This window comes from Sorex fumeus, unplaced genomic scaffold (genome assembly GCF_029834395.1).
Source record: "Sorex fumeus unplaced genomic scaffold, SorFum_2.1 ptg000008l, whole genome shotgun sequence".
Taxonomy (NCBI): Eukaryota; Metazoa; Chordata; class Mammalia; order Eulipotyphla; family Soricidae; genus Sorex; species Sorex fumeus.
Window position 1 is genome coordinate 41,804,786 of NW_026606065.1, and position 20,866 is coordinate 41,825,651.

General features: G+C 35.3%; 1 non-coding gene across 1 annotated transcript; it reads right to left on the bottom strand.

Annotated features, from left to right (window-relative positions):
• Positions 1 to 404: 404 nt before the first annotated feature.
• LOC130019440 (U6 spliceosomal RNA) lies at positions 405 to 510 on the bottom strand. The gene has a single exon (XR_008791770.1). It is a non-coding gene; the product is annotated as a U6 spliceosomal RNA (small nuclear RNA).
• Between the last annotated feature and the right edge of the window lie 20,356 nt (positions 511 to 20,866).

Sequence of the window (20,866 nt, forward strand, 5' to 3'; positions counted from 1 at the left end):
TTCCTGGAACTAACCTTGGCCATTCTTGGGTGTTAGTCTCCTATTTTGTTACTTTATCTTCCCCGATGAATGCAATCTTTCTATGCCTATGCCTTTCTTTCTGAGTCATTTCGCTTAACATGATACTTTCCATGTAGTACCACTTGTATGTAAATTTCATGATTTTATCTTTTCTAACAGTTACATAGTACTCCATTGTGTAAATGTACCAAAGTTTCTTTAACCAGTCATCTGTTCTCGGGCACTCAGGTTTTTTCCAGATTTGGCTACTGTAAAGAGTGCTGCAATGAACAAACAATTGAAGATGTCACTTAGACTATACTGTTTTGCCTCTCTGGGATAAATTCCCAGGAGTGGTAGTGCTGGGTCAAATGGGAGCTCAATTTCTAATTTTTTGAGAATCGAAAAATATGGAACGCTTCACGAATTTGCATATCATCCTTGCGCAGGGGCCATGCTAATCTTCTCTGTATCGTTCAATTTTAGTATATGTGCTGCCGAAGTGAGCACTAAGCCCGCTTTTTTGCATGTGGTTGTCCAGTTATGTCAGCACCATTTGTTGAAGAAACTTTCCTTATTTCACTTCACATTTCTTCCTCCCTTATTAAAGATTAGATGTTCATACATTTGGAGTTGTGTGTAGGGATATTACACCCTTTTCCATTGGTCTGCGGCCCTGGCTTTGTTCCATTACCATGCTGTTTTAATTATTACCGCTTTGTAGTAGAGTTTGAGGTTAGGGAGGGTAATGCCTCCCCACGTTTTTTTCTCAAGAATTGCTTTAGTGGTTTGTGGGAATTTTTTGTTCCATATGAATTTCAGGAGGGCTTGATCTATTTCTTTGAAGAATTTCATGGGTATCCTTATAGGGATTGAATCTGTATAATGCTTTGGGGAGTATTGCCATTTTGACGATGTTGATTCTTCCTATCCATGAGCAGGGGTTATGTTTCCATTTCCTCATGTCCTCTTTTATTTCATGGAGTAGTGTTTTGTAATTTTCATTGCAGAGTTTCTTTACCTCTTTAGTTAGGCTGATTCTGAGGTATTTGATTTTCTGGGACACAATTGTGAACGAGATTGTTTTTTCATGTCACTTTTCACTCTCTCAAAATGAGAAAATGCTCTACATCACTAATCATCAAGGAGATGCAGATCAAAACAACAATGAGATATCATCTCACAACACAGAGACTGGCCCACATCCAAAAGAACAAAAGCAACCAGTGTTGGCGTAGATGTGTCGTGGATGTGGCAAGAAAGGGACACTCTTTCACTGCTGGTGGGAATGCCAACTGATTGAGCCCTTCTGGAAAACAGTATGGACGATTCTCAAAAAATTAGAAATTGAGCTACCATTTGACCCATGACCCAGCAATACCACTCCTGGGAATATGTACCGGAAAGGCAAAAAAGTACAGTCGAAATGACATCTGCACCTCTATGTTCATTGCTGCACTATTCACAAGAGCCAAAATCTGGAAAAATAACTGGAGTGCCCAAGGACAGATGATGGTTAAAGAAATGTTGTTACATCTACACAATGCGGTACTATGCAGCTGTTAGAAAAGATGAAATCATGAAATTTACATACAAGTGGTGCTACATGGAAAGTATCATGCTAAGTGAAATGAGTCAGAAAGAGAGGGACAGACAGAGAAAGATTGCATTCATCTGGGGAATATAAAGTAACAACTTGGGAGACTGACACACAAGAATAGCTAAGATAAGTACCGGAAGGTTCACTTCATGGCTTAGAGGCCAGTCACACATGCTGGTGGAGAAGCCAGCTCAGATAGAGAAGAGAGTACCAAATAAAGAGTGTTGGGAGGATCCTCCCAGGATGAGAGATGCATGCTGAAAGTAGACTATAAACCAAACATGATTTCCACTCAATGCCTCTTTTGCAAACCACAGCACCCAAAAGGAGAGATAGAACAAAAGGGAATGCCCGGCCACAGGGTTGGGGTGGGATGGGGGGGGGGTGAGGAGGTTAGAGGTATTCCGGGAGCATTGGAGGTGGGGAATGGGCACTGTTGGGGGGGTGGGACTCAATAATTGTATAACTTAAACCCAACCACAAAAATCTGTACGTCTACAACTATACCTCATGGTGTTTTATTAATAAAAAATTTAAAAAATAAATATAATTCATAGCTAATATTCTTAAAACTTGAAAATTAGTAATATATTAATTATATCAATATAGCTGAAGATATTTTAAATTGTAAAGAAATATTATTTGACCTCCAAACATTCAAAGTGTTTAGATTTTGATTCTACTTCGAAAAACTTTTTAAACTATGATATTTTATTTAGGTGGAGTACAATAGTGTGATGATAAACTATCTCTAATTTCTACTAAGAAGTTTGTGATCCTTAAAATATATTTTTCTGTGATAGCCTCTCACTATCTATATTGCAAACCATAATGCCCAAAAGTAGAGAGAGTATGGGAAAAATTGTCTGCTATAGAGGCAGGGGGAGATGAAGGATGTGGGTGAGGGGATACTGGGAACATTGGTGGTAGAAAATGAACACTGGTGGAGGGATGGGTGTCTGATCATTGTATGAATTAAACTTAAACATGAGAGCTTTGTAACTGTATCTCATGATGATTCAAAAATAAACAAAAATTAAAAATATAAAAATAAATAAAAATTTAGTAAATGTGCTTTTCACAAGTAATTTAAAAATAGCACTATTATTATTATTACTTGTAATTAGAGATAATGATGCTATTTTTGATGTTTCTGCTTTAGGGTATTGAGTAATATAGTTGAAATAAAAAATCGTTGTCTGATCAGGCAGAGGAGAGAAATTCAGAAACCGTTTATTTTCCTTATGTTAATTCCTCTGAAGATCTTTGTTCTCACTTGAGCATCTCATTAATGGAGAGAACTTCAACAACTTTCCAGGTATCATGTTACTGCATAATGAGTTGAAAAGATATTCCAGGAAACTATAGGATTTGCCATCAGAGTTAATAACCATAAATACAAATTCTCCCTCAAGGGGTTCAAACTAGGTATCCCTGACTTGGTCACCTATGGTTTGTACTACATATATTGTGCTGGGCAGTTTTGCATTGTTGGATTTTGGATTTGGATTGTTGGTGACACGTTCCTGCACAATTGAGAAAAAAATGTCTCTGCTACCAGCTGTTTTACTTTAGAGATTAATAAAAGCTAATTTCCTTTTCTTCTTGTTTCACATTGCCAAGGTTGACACCTGGGTGCAGAGTTAAGTTGTGGTTTCCAAGTCTTGATTTAGCATTAAAAGACAAACTAATATTTTTTAAGCAAAATAGTTTCAATTGAAAAAATTTAGAAATATGATGGGAGACAGAAAGATATATGTTCAAGAGTGGATTAGTAATATAATTCATAATAATCTTACTATGTATGTATTAAATATTTATTTTTGCTGCTTTATTCTAAAAATGAGTTTTCATTGCAAATGTATTTCATTTGAATCAATAAGACAGTATAAAATAGAGTGTGGATTAAATTTAAATAACAGAAATAATGTGTTTCAGAATATTACATTTTATATTTTTCATTTTATTTAGAGAAGCAGTGAGTCCTAAAAAATTAATAGTTTCTTTTTGGAAGGTAAAGGTAAAGGCCCTCCCGTTGATCGTCGATTTGCTCGAGCGGGCCCAGTAACGTCTCCATTGGAGACTTTGTTGTTACTGTGTCTGGCATATCGAATACTCTCGGTAGCTTGCCGGGCTCTCCGAGAGCGGCGGAGGAATCGAACTCGGGTCGGCCATGTTGGCCGCGTGTAAGGCGAACGCCCTACCCGCTGTGCTATACACTACATTAAATACATCACACATTATATACTGATTTTAAGGTTAATTCACATTTGAAAAGAAAAAAAATTAGAATACAGTATTTCTGGATGTTCCAAATTGTGTATGAATCTTTATGCTAGATTTTTGGATTTTGATGATATTAAGTATGTGCATACTAAAGTTGGAAAACTACTTCCTTGAAAAACCCTTTATTATTTTTTCTCATGCTAAAATGATTATTGTTTATAAAATCTACTGCATTTGGCAAAATGGAGCCAATTTCTTCACTTCATTGTACACTAAAGATACATTTCATCTCATCCCTTAGAATTACAAAACAAAAAAATATTCTGAAAATAGTAATTATTAATTGTTAGAAGTACTTTCAGTTAATCTTTTAGTTTACATTAGATTTCATATTTTTGGGACCGAACTATAGTACAATGGGGTAGGGTGTCTGCCTTGCATGTGGCTGACCTGGGTTCCATCCCCAGCATCCTGTATAATCCCCTAAGCACTGCCAGGTGTAATTTCTAAGTGCAGAGCCAGGAGTAACTCCTGATCATCACCAGGTGTGACCAAAAACCAAAAATCAAAAAACAAAGAAAGAGGATTTCTTATTTCAAGAAACATGTTCACAAAATAAAGATTGAAAAACTCATATTCTCCCAATATCAAATTTCTAGCTGGAATTGATTTAATGTTTTACTTATTTTTTTAAATTGTCCTTACCCTTCCAAAGTTAACTGAGTTTGAACATTTGTTCAATTTTATAACAAACTTACTAACTCACTTACAAAATTTTATCCTTGAAATATTTAATAATTTAGAAGCACTTGCTTATTAATGATATTGAATCTTAGTAATTTATAGAAACAACAGTATAGATCCCAGGATAAATGACAATAGTTGTAAATCACTGGAATCAGTGATATATGTGGAGGCATCCAATAAAACGTTCGTGTTCAAACAATAATGTGTCCTTGTGTGTGTGATGATATATCTATATATCTATTGAATCAGGTGTTCTATAAATTTAAAAATATCTATTAGAGTTATATTGTTGTTACTATTTCAGATTTCCAAAGATTTGGATATGTTTAATAAAATGCAAATATTCAATGATTTTTATCTGCAGAATTCTACTGAGGGTTTTTTGGTAGACAATGGGGTGATATATTATGAGAACGTTTTCTTGAGTGGAGAATCGGGGTAAAAAAAATAAGAAAATCAGCAATGGCATATTTTATTGATTTAGTTTTCTTTCAGCAATTCCATACTCCAACTACATTCAAATAAAAATGCACATCAGAAGTTCTAGAACTATAATATCTTCTCATATAATTATGTTAGTCTCTGAGAGAAGAGATGTCATGATATAAAAGATGTTCAATTTGATTAAAAACATAATTACATGTTTGCAAAGCTATTGGATACAAATGAATGAGGTTTAGTTTATTGCAGTGGTGTTTAACTGAAACAAGTAAATAATGACATTTATTTTTTGGTGGCATTCCTGACAGTTGAGGGCTTGCTCCTGCTCTGTGCTCAGGGATCACGCCAGGCAGAATAATGAAATTCATTATAAAATATAACTCTAGAGATAGAGTCGATTACACCTATTTTAAAAATGCTAGTAGCCCAGGTCAGGAGACAGTATAGTGTTTGGGATGTACATCTAGCAGGTGTCCAACACAGATTTGATAAACACCACGTGGACTACTAAATTGTACCATGTATAAATCCGAGGCTACACATGTATAGCAACACATTTTTTTAAAATGTGAAAGTTAAGTAAGAAGTTTCAGATAAGTATGGACCACAGTAGGATGCCCAGGTATTGTTATCACTTTGCACTCTTATCTCTGAGATAATAGATTCTGCACCAGACCTTAGTCTTTGAGAGACTAAGAGATAATGGAATGGGTAATACCTGTGGCTAATGTCCAAATAGATAACTAGAAGGGTTCAAGAATAAATAGATGATCAAAACCGTCTCCCAAAAGCCAGAATACTCTGTAATCCTTGAATTTTCTGTAGTATTTTTGTTACTCAATAAATAGCACAGAGATTCATTTTTTTCTATTAAAAAAAGCACACACACACACACACACACACACACACACAAATGAGCCATTTTTAACTTAATCCTATGCTAAGTTCCTCTCCTGCTGGGGACTTTTCCTTTTCCTCATACTTTATAATAAAACTTCCTATTTCCAACTCTGATATGATTATTTTTGATACTCAATATTTTCAGTCACAGGACCTGGAAACTATGGACCATCACAAAGACCCATTATCATGGTCCCTTTGATACTATTAACCAAACACAAACCAGAATCAGTAGTAAGTACTTTTTACTTCTGAGACAACAGACCCTCTATGATATGACTCTATGATATGCCAAATTATATTGTTTCAAAATCTTGTGTAAAAAACACCAAAGTTTAACTGTCACTGCTTGTGCAGGAAGATTATATAAAAAGCAAAAGCAAAAAAAAAAAACCCACAAAATTATGCTTAAATGTCACGACCTAGTACATATTTATTTTGCTATAATATTCATAAATAGTTAAATGTAGCGATAAGTCATATAGATTCTTTTATAGGAGTTTTATTCATTGCTAACTCTATATTTCTGAATTCCTTGAATATATACATAGGTATAATTTTGGTGCAAAGTTAGTTTCTGTCTCCCAAGATTTTTTTCTTTTCTTCATCCAGTGAATGATTTATATTCAGCCTTAAAAATATTATAGATTAGGGGCTGGAGAGATAGCACAGCAGCTAGGGTGTTTGCCTTGCACGTGGCCAACCCGGGTTCGATTCCCAGCACCCCATATGGTCTCCTGAGAACCGCCAGGAGTAACCCCTGAGTGCAGAGCCAGGAGTAACCCCTGTGCATAGCCAGGTGTGACCCAAAAAGCCAAAAAAAGTATTCTAGATTATTATATCAATACACACAAATTTGAACTCTGTGTAGCAGGAAATTAAGAAAGTATCTTTTTAATTTGTTTTTCCTTTAAGTAATATTTTCTAAAGAACTATAGATAAAATGTTTTTTCCTGAAAATACACCTGGAAATGTTTTAAATTTTATCCAGTTCAAAAATAGAGTAGCGCTTTTTTTTTTCTTTTTCAGGAAGAATCCATGGGGATTCTCTTTCAACACATAGCAGCTTTTGACCCCATGTGACTTATTCCCTGGAGTGAGTAATTGCACTCTGAAATAGGGAATAAGGAATGGCCTTCACAGCTTGAAATTCTGAGAGAAACCAGAGATTTGAATGACTGTACTATCACTCTCTCTTGATTCTTTTCATTTTTTTCTTTCTGCATGACTGTGATTCTTCTGTTGTGAGCTACACCCAGGTGTATTTGATGTCCCACTTCTCATTCTTTACTTGACTACATATCAAATCTATCTTGAAATTAGGCAGTAGAACATATTTCTGTTCATAAATATTGATAGCATTTAGCCTAGACTTCTGTTGTATTGTGGCTTATACAAATAGATATATATTTGCTTTTTATCCATATGGTCTGTATTCCAGCTTTCAAGACCCATGAATTTACAAAGTGCTCAAAATACCTTTTGTTATGTTTTTGGGGTGGCTTTTGGAAAACACGTAAGCCTGTAGTCAATTGTTCACTGAAGTCAAATATGTAATTAAGAAGCTTAGAACAGTTTGTAGCAAATATCAAAAATACACTTAACAATTTGGGTTTGAGATTAGCATCTGAAATAATAAAGGAGCAGTATTATAGCAGCGCCTTTGCTTTAACCTTCAGGATTTGATACTATCTTCAGCAGATAGTCAGAATTGGATTAAACTACAGGGCATTTCTCTGTTGTTGGAGTACTGCTCTGTGGTATGGGAAACCTATTCCCCCATACATTGGCTGAAGGGGGCTAAATCTCTCATACTATATAAAATCACTGTGGTAAAGAGAGGTTACAAAAAAATTTTTAAAGAAAATTGAATTTTTAATTTTTTTCGTATTATACTCTTGTATATCCACATAAGCACAAATAATGACAAGTATGATAAATACTATCAGAAATCATTTATGAAGATATATCCATGCCTACATTTATCATTTTGATATGCTTAACGCTCACCAAATAAGACATATGCAGATTATTTAAAGTAGAATGAAAAATTTAAGAGTTAGTGTTCTAGTTTATTTTTTTCTGTTACTTGTTTCTTAATGTATGTATGTATTATAATTTTCTTGCATAAAGCTACTTTTGAGTTTTCTACTTTAAAATTGTTCTGATTTATATCATCCCCAAAACTACAGAAAGATAAAATTAACTATAAGATTATTTATGAATGTTGATTATTACAAACCTCTAATGACTTGGGCCAGAGAACTCAAATGTTGAGTATACACTTTGGGTATGGGATGTCTGGATTTGATCCCAGGTTCTGAATTGGGGATGGGGAGGGAGGCGGCATGCAGTTTGGGGGCTTACTACTGGAACATCCTGGTGATGCTCCTGGGATCCTCCAAAGTCACTCTGCTAGTGGACAGAAGACTATTTAAAATGCTAAGAATGAAAACAGGGTCAGTGCATGCAAGTAAATTCTCCTCCACTGTACTATAACTCTGGCAGAACCTGTTGTTAGAATAGTACTATATATCCTAAAACTTAATGATGTGTATGTGAATATACATATATATGTATATATATATGTTATAATCATGGGTTAATTATGATCGATGAAGACTCCTCTCATACATTGCACTGTAACACTGTAGCACTGTTGATCCATTGTTCATTGATTTGCTTGAGCGGTCACCAGTAACATCTCCATTGTGAGATTTGTTAATGATTTTGGCATATCAAATATGCCATGGGGAGCTTGCCAGGCTCTGCCGTGTGGGCGGGATACTCTCAGTAGCTTGCCAGGCTCTCCGAGAGGGGCAGAGGAATTGAACCTGGGTCAGCCACATGCAAGGCAAATGCTCTACCCGCTGTGTTATGGCTCTAATATTCCTTTTATATTGAATAATTCTTTAATAAAAATACTTTGAGACATTTAAAGAGTTTCAGAAGACAGAACTGATTATAAGGACCAAAAACTCTAAAACAGAAAATTGTCTTTGTACCAAGAGCTGAATACACCAGATTTAAAGCCCAATTTCTGCAGATCTGAACTCTATATAAAAATTTGTCATCAATATTGTGCATTTTAATTTATAATTCATACTACCTCACCACTAGCCTACCAAGGGAATGACACTCCTCTTTTACAGGCTTGCTCACCTATTCAATTCCGTTTCCTCTTTCATACAAATACACACACACACACATACACACACACATGCATATACAAGCACATGCACACACACCAAATCAAAAGATAAATTAACACAAGGATAATAAATTGGGTATAGTGATAGATGAAGAGAACTGCATGTTTTCTGGTTCACAATATCTTTGTGAGAAATAAATGTGGAGTGTACTTAGGGGAGTGTTTAGAATATTTGAAGAACAAAGTAAGGTATATATTAAGGTCAGAGCTAATGTGGTTTTAAGTTATATATGTTGGATTCCTGAATAGCAATTTTCTATTCTGTGGAATTGGGCTCAGATGTCCCTCTATCATTTTCTCTTTCTTCATTGCTTCACTATATATAATTACAATGTGTGAGGAAAATATGTATGATTGGGGTGATAATATTAGATATAATTTTTAAATCAATAAATTGTTTTAGACTAAAAGATGCAATTAAAGAATATGATTGAGGGGCTGGAGCGATAATACAGTGGGTGGGGCAGTTGCCTTGCATGCGGTCAACCCAGGTACGATTCCCGGTATCACAAATGGTCCCCTGAGCCCCCCAGGAGTAATTCCTGAGTGCAAAGCCAGGAGTAACCTCTGCACATCAGCAGGTGTGACCCAAAAAAGAAAAAAAATGATGTAATTGAATATATTATAATTGAATATCATAAGGGCTGGAGCGAGAGCACAGCGGGTAGGGCATTTGCCTTGCACACAGCCAACATGGTCAACCCGAGTTTGATTCCTCTGCCCATCTCGGAGAGCCGGGCAAGCTACCTAGAGTATCTCTCCCGCATGGCAAAGCCTGGCAAGCTACCCGTGACGTATTCGATATGCCAAACACAGTAACAACAAAGTCTCACAATGGAGATGTTACTGGGCCCGCTCAAGAAAATTGATGAACAATGGGAGGACAGTGATACAGTGATACAGTGAATATTATAATTGAATATATTATTACTGATAAGTTCATTACGGATAAGTTCATTTCTTTATGTTGGTAGATCTATGAAATATTTGTATTCAAGAGTCATTTTCAAAATTAAATTTTATATAATATAATATAATATAATATAATATAATAGAAGTGTCATGATATATGACATATGTCATGATATATGTCTACTATACAAGAAAAGAGACATCCACGACATTGGCAACTATCGCCCAATCTGCCTATTGTCTGTCATCTACAAACTATTCACTCGAGTCATCCTGAATAGGATTAGCAGAACACTAGATGAAGGACAACCATGTGAACAAGCTGGATTCCAAAAAGGATTCAGTACCATCGACCACACCACCTCCGCTTTGCTGATGACATCGTTCTAATAACACCAAACATCAACCAAGCGGCACAAATGCTGAACGACTTTGACCATGAATGTGGAAAGGTCGGACTACAGCTGAATCTTACGAAGACAATGTTTATGAGAAACAGCCTTGTTCCTGACGCTCCATTCGCTCTCAACGGAACCACCATCTCCGAATGCAACAGTTATATATACCTAGGTCGAGAAATCAACATGATGAATGACCTGGCACCTGAGTTGCGCAGGAGGAAGAGAGCGGCTTGGAATGCCTTCAAGAGCATTGAAGAAATAACTAAAAGGACAAAGAACCTCCAGCTACGAGCACATCTCTTTGATTCCACTATTCTTCCTGCATTAACATATGCCTCAGAGACCTGGACCCTACAAAAACAGGATGAGAACACTATTCGGGTCTCTCAAAGAGGAATCGAAAGAACTATGCTTGGAATATCACGATTCACTCAAATGAGAGATAGAATCCGGAGTTCTGATCTTCGTCAACGCTCAAGAATCAGGGACGCTGTCTCATTTGCCAAGACATCAAAAATCAGATGGGCTGGACACGTAATGAGGTTTACAGACAACCACTGGACTAGAGCCATTACTGATTGGATTCCACGAGACATCAAAAGATCACGTGGACGCCCACCTATAAGATGGTCAGACTTCTTCGTCAAGACCCTAAATGATCGGTTTGAGGCTCTACATGTTCCTAAAACGAACAGATACCATTGGGCTACGCTAGCACGCAACCGGGATGAATAGAGACGTTACTGGCACCCGCTCGAATAAATCGATGAATAACGGGGATTAAGTGATTAAGTGATTAAGTGATTAAGTCATGATGGAGACGTTACTGGGCCGGCTCGAGCAAATCGATGAACAATGGGAGGACTGTGACGAATAACCTGATGAATAAAATTCCATATAAGAATTTACGCAGCAGACCCTGGCAAGCTACCCGTGCCATACTCGATATGCCAAATACAGTAACAATGATGGTCCTTATTTTTGTGACCCTGAAAGAGTCCCCAATATGGCATCAGGCTACACTAGCATGTGACAGGGACGAATGGAGACATTACTGGAGCCCGCTTGAGCTAATCAATGAACAATGGGGTGATAGTGATAAAGAGAAAGGCTATAGAAGCTATTTAAGTGTTAAAAACAATACAAACTAATTATCCATTAATATTATCCTAGTGTTAAAATTAATTGGTGAACTTGTTTCTAGAAACAAAACATTTTGCATGGGAGAAAAAATATTTTTAGTGTAATTTAATAGACTTATTTTAAGCATGTAAATAATTGCTTTAGCTTTATATACACTTGTGTTTTTATGATTAAAAATTTGAAGGAGCACTAAAATATGGTAGTGTGAGTAGGGCACTAATATTGTACTAAGTCCAACCCAAGCTTAATTGCCAGCACCTAATATGGTACCAGGAGATGAGCTATGAGTGATGCCTGAGCACAGAGGTAAAGATAAGCCTTAGTACTGCTGGATGTGGTCCAAAAATTAAATTAATATTTGAAAGCATTAGCACTCATTTACCTACCTTCTCTGTATAATATACTTTCTAAAATTAGATTTCCCTTAAATATTCAGAAACTTCTGTCAAAATGGGAGTAAATTTTGTTAAACTACTCTTTAAATGCCATTTTAAAGTCTTTAGCTATGACACCTCAAATGTTTTTGTAAATATACTTTTTAGATTTTGTATTTTAAAATTTCTGTTTTACTATTTTTTGGCAAATAATTTTAGAAGACAACAAAAGTCAAGCAAGTTGTCATTGTTTATAAGTATACTAACATATTCTAAACACATATATAAATAATATTGACTTTAAAGTTTTATTCCATTCAGGTATCTATTATGAATTTATATAATTAAAATACTAAATGAACACTTACCACTGAACCAGTGAAATTTTTAGATATCCAGGTACATAAAAATATAAGTTTGCATTTTAGAATTAGAAAATATTTTGTTTTTAATTTTTTGTTTTTATTTATACCTTTGTAAAATTATTTGACCAGCTTCTTGCTTATATATTAAGTTTTATCAATTGCAATTCACTACAAAATTCCAGTACCTGCATACTTTAGAGATCTATTTGACAAGTTTGAACACTTAACCAACTTGTTAATAAAAATATTGAGTACCAGCTCAGTGGCTAGTGCATTTGCCTTGAACACGGCCAACCTGGTCAATCCTAGTTCGATCCCTCGGCCCCTTTTATAGAGCCCGACAAGCTACCAAGAGTATCTCGTCCCCATGGAAAGCCTGGCAAGCTTCCCGTGAAGTATTCGATAAGCCAAACATAGTAACAAGTGTCACAATGGAGATGTTACTGGGCCCACTCAAGCAAATTGATGAACAACAGGAGTACAGTGACAGTGACAGTGACCATTATATGTTACTTATTTTAAGTTATTTGATATTGTGAATTCTTATTAACAATCATCAACAGAAGGAGAATGTAAATCATATCTGTTGGAATATTTTATGTATGCAGCAGCATCAAAATCAATCTCTTTAATATAAAACATGTTTGTAAATTTTAATAATTAATATCATTAGCACATTAAAGCTTGTTTAGAGAAAATAATGAGTTAGATGTTCACCACAATTTATTGGTAAATTATTTTTCTTTCAGTCTAGTAAATTAAAAAATTTTTATATGTATTTTTACTAAAGCAACCTGGAGCATGGCGGTGGTTGGGTAGTGGAGTTCGGCTGCGTCCCTTGGGGTGGGGATGGCTCTCACCAGCCCCACAGCCTGACACAGAGTCTAGACTGCTTTCCAGACGCTCAGGCCGAGCCTCCTATAAGAATGAAGTCCCACAGAACCCAGATAATGCAGAATTTTGTGTCCTTGAACTCTGGACTCAACGGGAACCTGGGATAGAGATCTTCTGCCTGCCTCCCTCAGTCTCCGACTCAGGAATGACGTCCAGAAGGCATACCCTGCTGGCCTCCTCATTTATCACCCTCCAGAACTCAGGATGCTCCTCCCATACAGGAGTATAAAATGAGGCTCACAGAACCATGCCAATGGACTCCGCACCAGGCTGTGGGGTGGGTGAGATCCCTCCCCACCCTAAGGGACCCAGCCCCAGCAGCTGACCTCCATTACCCAACCACCACACGCTACAGGCCGCTTTCAGGACCACACAGCCGCAAAGCGGCTGCACAACAAATTATAAGACACTTCCTACCCATTTTCCATTATTACTACACATATCTGATGGGGTTCAGAGAATAGGCCACAAATCATAGAATAAAATATACAAATATATACCTCTTGTAGAGCCCAGTAAGCTACCGAGAGTATCCCGCCTGCGCGGGCAGAGCCTGGCAAGTTTCCTGTGGCATATTCAATATGCCAAAACCAGTAACGACAACAGGTCTCATTCCCCTAATTCTGAAAGCGCCTCCAATCGTTGAGAACAAACGAGTAAGAAGAGGCTGTTAAAATCTCAGGGCTGGGAGGAATAGAGATGTTATTGGCGCCTGCTCAACGGGATGACAGTGATACAGTGACATTGATTTTTACTACATTCATGATATATTTTATAATGTAACATATCCTAAAGGAACCACAGTTTCAAATCTTCACCTTATTTTTACAAATTAGTGAATATATTTGAATCCTTTTAGGAGCTATCTGTTCTATATTTAACGCATTAAATTATACTGCTATAAAATTGTTTGCTTTAGATTATTTGCAAATTTTCATTTTGTTAGCATATTCTCGAGCTGGAGTAATAGCACAGTGGGTAGGGCGTTTGCCTTACAAGCGGCCAACATGGCCGACCCAAGTTCGATTCCTCCGCCCCTCTTGGAGAGCCCGGCAAGCTACCGAGAGTATTCGATATGCCAGACACAGTAACAACAAAGTCTCCAATGGAGACGTTACTGGGCCCGCTCGAGCAAATCGACAATCAATGGGAGGGCCTTTACCTTTACCTTTACCTAGCATATTCTAAATACCAAACTTGTTTTTATGAATAAATAAAAACCTTGATTTTAATCATCAAAATAAATTTAACAAAATAAATATTTTGACAAAATCAAATATTTATAGTGATATAGATTTTTTTTCTTCACCACGTTTCTAACAATAACAATTAACTTAAAAATAATTATTTGCTTTTCCTTTCAGGGCCTGACCCAGTGGAACTCTTCTTCAGAGAATCCTTCTGGCTGGGCTTGTGAGATATATGTGGTGCTAGCAACAAGCCCGTTTGTACTATGTACAAGGGAAGCTCTCTGTATTTGCTGTACTGTCTTAGATTTCAATCACAGGTTCTCCCAAATGCATTATCAATCAAGGAAAGTCATAAGAATTTCAGAACTGCATTACAATATAATTAGTGAAGTACCATAATCTTAGTCATTTCTGGCCACTTCATGAAATATTATGGATGGCATGATTTAAACAAAGGAAGGGTATATGACTTTGGTGGCTAAAAAATTCATGATCAAGTTTTCCATATATTTGTTGCCTTCAAAGTCTGCTTTCTAATTCCCAGAAGGCTACCTTAAGTCAATAGCCACATGTGATATGGGATTTAAAAAAAAAGTTTCTAGATCTCTCTAATTACTTAAAAAAATTGATGAAATTGATGTGAGACACATTCTTATAGATTCATCACTAGTCAGAGACTCTATGTCTTGATAGAATTATAATGAAGAAGATACAGTTCTACTTCCACTCACAGGTCAAGGAAACCAGGAAGAATTTTCCAGGTGAAGGAATAGTTTTATTAGCAACAAGCTGTCAAATTGGAATATGGAGGAGTTTTCTTTTTCTCTTTCATTTTTTTTTCAAAATAACCATCTGCATGGATAGTTCCAAGATGAAAATAGTGTTTATAGAAAAAATAGTTCCTAAAAGTAATCTTGCATTTTGCACCACACCTGGTACTGCTCAAGAGACCATATGTGATGCCTGGGATAAAACTTAGGTCAGCTCCTTGAAATCAAGCACTCTACGTGTTGTACTATCACCTGGCCTTCTAGTTCCTTATATTTTCTGGGCATAGGGGTTTTGAAGTCATTGGTGCTTCACATTAACCTTACTGTGTTCAAGTGTGTGTGTGTGTGTGTGTGTGTGTGTGTGTGTGTGTGTGTGTTTAGTCACCAAATTATTGTTATCTCTGCTAAAATTCCATTATTTCTAATTCCTACTTCACAGTCTACCTGAAAAGCTCAAGATTTCTGATTTAGCTTCTTTTTTTTTTTACCTTTTTTTTAGGATAAATGAAAGGGGCTTTCTTCACATTTTCAACTATCTCTGCTTAGATTCCTTGATGAGAAGTAATTTTTGGTTTATAACTTTGAATTCACCTCTTGGTTGATGTCTACTTCATCTTTCAGTTAGAATTTCAACATCTTATTCCATATTCAGGTTACAGATTTCAAACTATTGTTTATATTTTTTAAAATGATATTTCATGCTCAATTAGTATGTCATTAGGAAAATAAAACAATACAGCTGATAAAAAAAGACTCAGTACCAGTGTAGAACATGAAAATAATTGCCCAAATGATTAACAATGACTCATTGTGGCTAAAAAAAAATGACTATAAGTTCAGTGCTATAAGCTGAATACATTTATCATTTTACTTAAAACAGAAGTCAGAAATTCTAAAATCAAGATATGAACAGTATGGAGCACTTAGGAATAAGATGATTCTGTTTCTTTGCTTTTTATAGCTTCTAGAAGCTACCATAATTTTTGGATCTGTATGATTTTTTTGCTTTTTTTCTTTTTCAAGGTCTCCTAGACTACTTTTAGCCCCCCTGAACGACCTAAATAATCTAAGAAAATCTTTACCATCTTTTTTTAATCATATCTCAAAAATTACCTTTTTCCATGTAACACTTTTGTAGACCTGGGATTTAGACAAGGGCACTTTCTGTAAGTCACAGATCTTTCTATCACAGTGAATATTAACATGCATGTAGGTAGCACAAAAGGGAATATAAGCAGAACCAAATTTTGCACATTTTATAAAGCAATGTTGTATAAAAATCACTTACATCCTCAAGAGACAAGAAGCTATATTTTCAACGGTTTAAAAAAGATTTACAGAGCATTGAGAAAATTTATGTGACATCTTATTGCATAGGTAGAGGTCTTTTGGTCAGCCTCATGGACATTACTGCATTGTTAAAACTGGAGAATGAACTTTGCACCGTGAAATGCCATATCTTTATCCCATGAATAAGACTAAGGAATCAGATTCTCTTCAAGAGAACACTGCAGGAAAAAGTAAAGGGGATGCCAATGAGAAAATTTATCTGGTCAAGTTAAACCGGAAAGGCAGAGTACACCCATGCTATTGTCAATTGGATCTGAGACTATTGTAATGCAAAGGAGAGTCTGAACTTCATGTGGCTGAAATCAAAGATGAGCGAACTTTTAAGTTTCGGGGGGAAAACTGATGAAGCATTTCTGAAGGGCATTGGGAGATAGAAACCGTGATTAGGCCAGTTATTTTTAAGGAGGAAATCTAGTTGCACCTCTTTTCCACAACAGACAAAGAAGTCTATCTTTCGTATTGATTACATTTCCAAGATGTGGTTCCTAGTTCCACGAGAAGGGCAATTCGAGAATGTGAAACTGGTTAAGATCCTGAGAGGTGAGATTTACATCTCGAAACGCACAGGAATAATTTTAAATGGTACATTTTCCATTATTATTAATGCTCTATAGAAAGAGAGGTTAGCTATTTGAGCTGCAAAAATATAAAGTTTAATGAAGTTCATGCAAATGTTAAAAATTCTTTTCTGGGCCAGAGAGATAATACAGTGAGTAGGGCACTTGCATTGTATTTGGCCAAAGGGTTCAATCCTCAGGAGTGCTTCCTGAATGCAGATCCAAGAATTAATTTTGTATACAGCTAGCTGTGGCTCAAAAATCAAAGAAAATGTTATTTTTATTTGCAGAATTTCAATATGTTCAGGTAAAGAAGGAAGAAAATCTTCTAATTTTGCCATGTACTAAAATAACAACTCTCCTCACTTGATAACCATTTAAAAAGTCATTAGAGAAACTGGAATATAATGCTAGCCTGTCCTTCTAGCACTGCATATTTGAATATTTCATAATACCTATCTAGAAACTATATATTAATTAAGATTCAGGAATAAATTTTAGATAGATTTAAGTAGGTGCAGTCATAGGTTAACCTTGACTTCTGATTTGTTGGAAGATACAGCAATAACATATTTTAAGACACCTGAATCGACTCTAAAACTCAAGAATAGAGAAAGCCTGAGAATGCCATAAACAAGAGATGCATTTTTCTATAAATGATGCACACCCAGTCAAGTTGATGTCTATAAAGTAGTACAATACACAGTGTAAATCAACTCCAGGAAAGATTATCCCTTGAAAGAATTGCAGCTAGAGATAGGACATGATTGAAAACTAAATTTCAGTCAGAAAATTGAAAGACATATCAGGAGCAATCCTATAATTTATCATTCTCTACTTATGGAAATATATAATAAAAGACATGCAGAGACTACTGAAGAATAAACATTTTTATCTAGAGTATAAAATTATTGTAAAAACTTGAAATAGTCTGTTCTTATACTTGAAATTTGCCAAGAATGATTTGCTAATTAATTTTCTTCCTTAAATAGTAGCAAAGTAAAGAACTTCTGAATAATGATATTTTAATGTAACCAGATAAAGTATTAACATGTAGTAAAATATTTCAGAATTTTATTTAATTGTTCATAGAGTAACATATTCTATGTTTATTAGCATTGGTATAAATTAGCAACACAGGCTACCTATTAGAAGGGACATAAATAATTATGAATATTTTTAAATATTTGAATCATAATATTTATATTTATATATTACAAAATCAGTGTTGCTTTCAGTATTTATGTAAACATTTTGTCTTCAAAAATCTAAATTATTACTATTCCTGTATACATATGTTCATAAAAAAGTCATAACATTATCTCATATAGATTCTACGATTAGAAAAAATCTGATTGAAAACATTTAATTTCTGTATTTACATATATTTATTAAAAGTGAAATGGATAACTCAAACTCCAAGATAATTTTATCTGAGAAATAAAAAGACAAAAATATTCTACCTGTATTTATTTAAAGAGATTAATTTTTATGCTAGGATTTTCTTTGGTTTTTATATCAGGAAACAGTCATTTAGAACATATTCTTTTTTTTTTCTTGCCAGGAAGACATACATTTTTTTATGCATGCCAATATTATGTGAAAACACACGTCACATAGAGTAAAGCTATGTAAGGAACCATTGTGTGCCAACAAAGGAGGCCTCTTACAATTCTTGCTGCAGGTGTCACTCGTACTTACATGAGAACATTTCCTGTGGGCCAAGGAGTCTCCTGGGTATGGAGTCTTTTACTAATCTCACTTCCTAATACAAATCTTCAAGACTTACTGCTAGGCCTTTAATTCAAGACCTGCAAGGCTGTTGGTTAATTTGTTTTGAGGCAATTGCACAGAGGAATGTTACCTGCGAGACTGTAGATTCTGAGTGACTGACATGATTAATAATATGAAATGGATTTCAAGGAAGATCTACATCAGGGAAATATAAGACTGAAGATGATCATAGGATTTTGAGAAAACTGTAGGATGATTAATTAAATGTACATAGATTGTTGTGCCCATATATACCCATTTTACTCATAGAAGTTGGAAATAATATATTTTTTACTTTCCTCAAGTAGATCATGGGCTGGAGCGATAGCACAACCGTAGGGTATTTGCCTTGAGCGCAGCCAGCTCAGCCGAGCCGGGTGTGATTCCTCCGCCTTTCTCAAAGACCCCAGCAAGCTACCAAGAGTATCTCACCCACATGGCAAAGCCTGGCAAACTACCCATGACGTAGTCGATATGCCAAACACAGTAACAACAAATCTCAAGATGGAGACTTTACTGGGCCCACTCAAGCAAATCAATGAACAATGGGAGGACAGTGTTTTTTGACAGACAAATAGCTCATACAATAATCTTTGCAAAAGATCAAAAGATGAAGCCATTGTATTATAAAAAATCAGTGTGCAAATTTACCTTAAATAAAATTCTGGGAATGATGCATCTGAAATGGCTATATAGAAAAAAAAAATTACATGAACTAGTAATCTTTCCTTCAGGAGCTAAATTTCAGTGTAGTTAAGTTGCTTGTACAGATGGCAAAATAGTGAGGGCAAAATACAAAGAAAATTTACTAGAATGGATCTAGCATTCTATTTTAGAAGAAACGTCCAACTGGAATTCAGTGACAATAAGAAAGTTGAGAAATTCATTTTATAGGATTATAAGGAAAACAAAGATGATTAAGTATCTTAAATAAGCCTTGGAATACTAACAATAGTGTTTATTTAGGTATTAAGTGGCTAGATATCTATACCAGAGGAATCTATCAGTACGAGGACTGCAATGAATGATAAACTGTAAAACAATTGATTTTTATATATCCAACAAATAATATTAAAAATAATGATCACACTAGATGCTAACAATCTTTCAAAATATATAGAATAAAATAAAATAACATTTGCCTGATGACTACATTTCAGGAAGGCAAAAGTTTAGAGGTAGGAGCATTTTGAGGCTGTTTCTATAGAAATATCACGTTATCAAATATTGTTTTGTTAAATATATTCCATAAATGTTTTACCATTAAAAAACGAGTTTAGTCACTGTGACTTGCACTACTGTTAATGATAGGGTTTCATGTATGCACTGTTCCAAAATCACACTCTCCATCTGAGCTTTGGATTCCTCCTCTGTTGTTGCCGCAGAATCCATACCCCAAATTCCTCCTTCGCAGCCTTTCACAGAGATGATCCAGCTCTAATCTTCTGTACCCTACATGACTTCTGAGCATTGCCAAAACTCATATCGGAGCACGGAGTCAGGAATAAACCCTGAGAAGCAACTGGTGTTCGGCAAAACCACAACGCCCTAACAAAAAGGAAAAGAAAAACATATATACCATCTGATTATGTAATATTTAATATAGTTTGCCAAATTGAAACATATGATAACATTTAGATGGACAAAAGATTTATGTTTAATTTAAATTTCTAGCTAATTATTAAGCACCTATGTAAATAGATGGATGAAACAGCTAAGTGAAGTTTTCCATAGCGTGAGATTAGACCACAAACTAATAATTATGGATAGAAAAATATATTTTGTTTAAATACATTTATTAAATGGCAATTTGCACCATGTGTATTCTCTATTGGCTTGTTTGATAATATAAAATAATCAAGTGAAGGACATGCTTGAATCTACTTTTTGGAAAAGAGATATCTAAGAAATCAGGAGCCTGTATCTGATTGAGAGTTTCTAGAGAAGTTAATAAACATCAGACACTAAACACAGAACAAAATATTGAAACTGCAATGTTAAGAGGGTAAAAA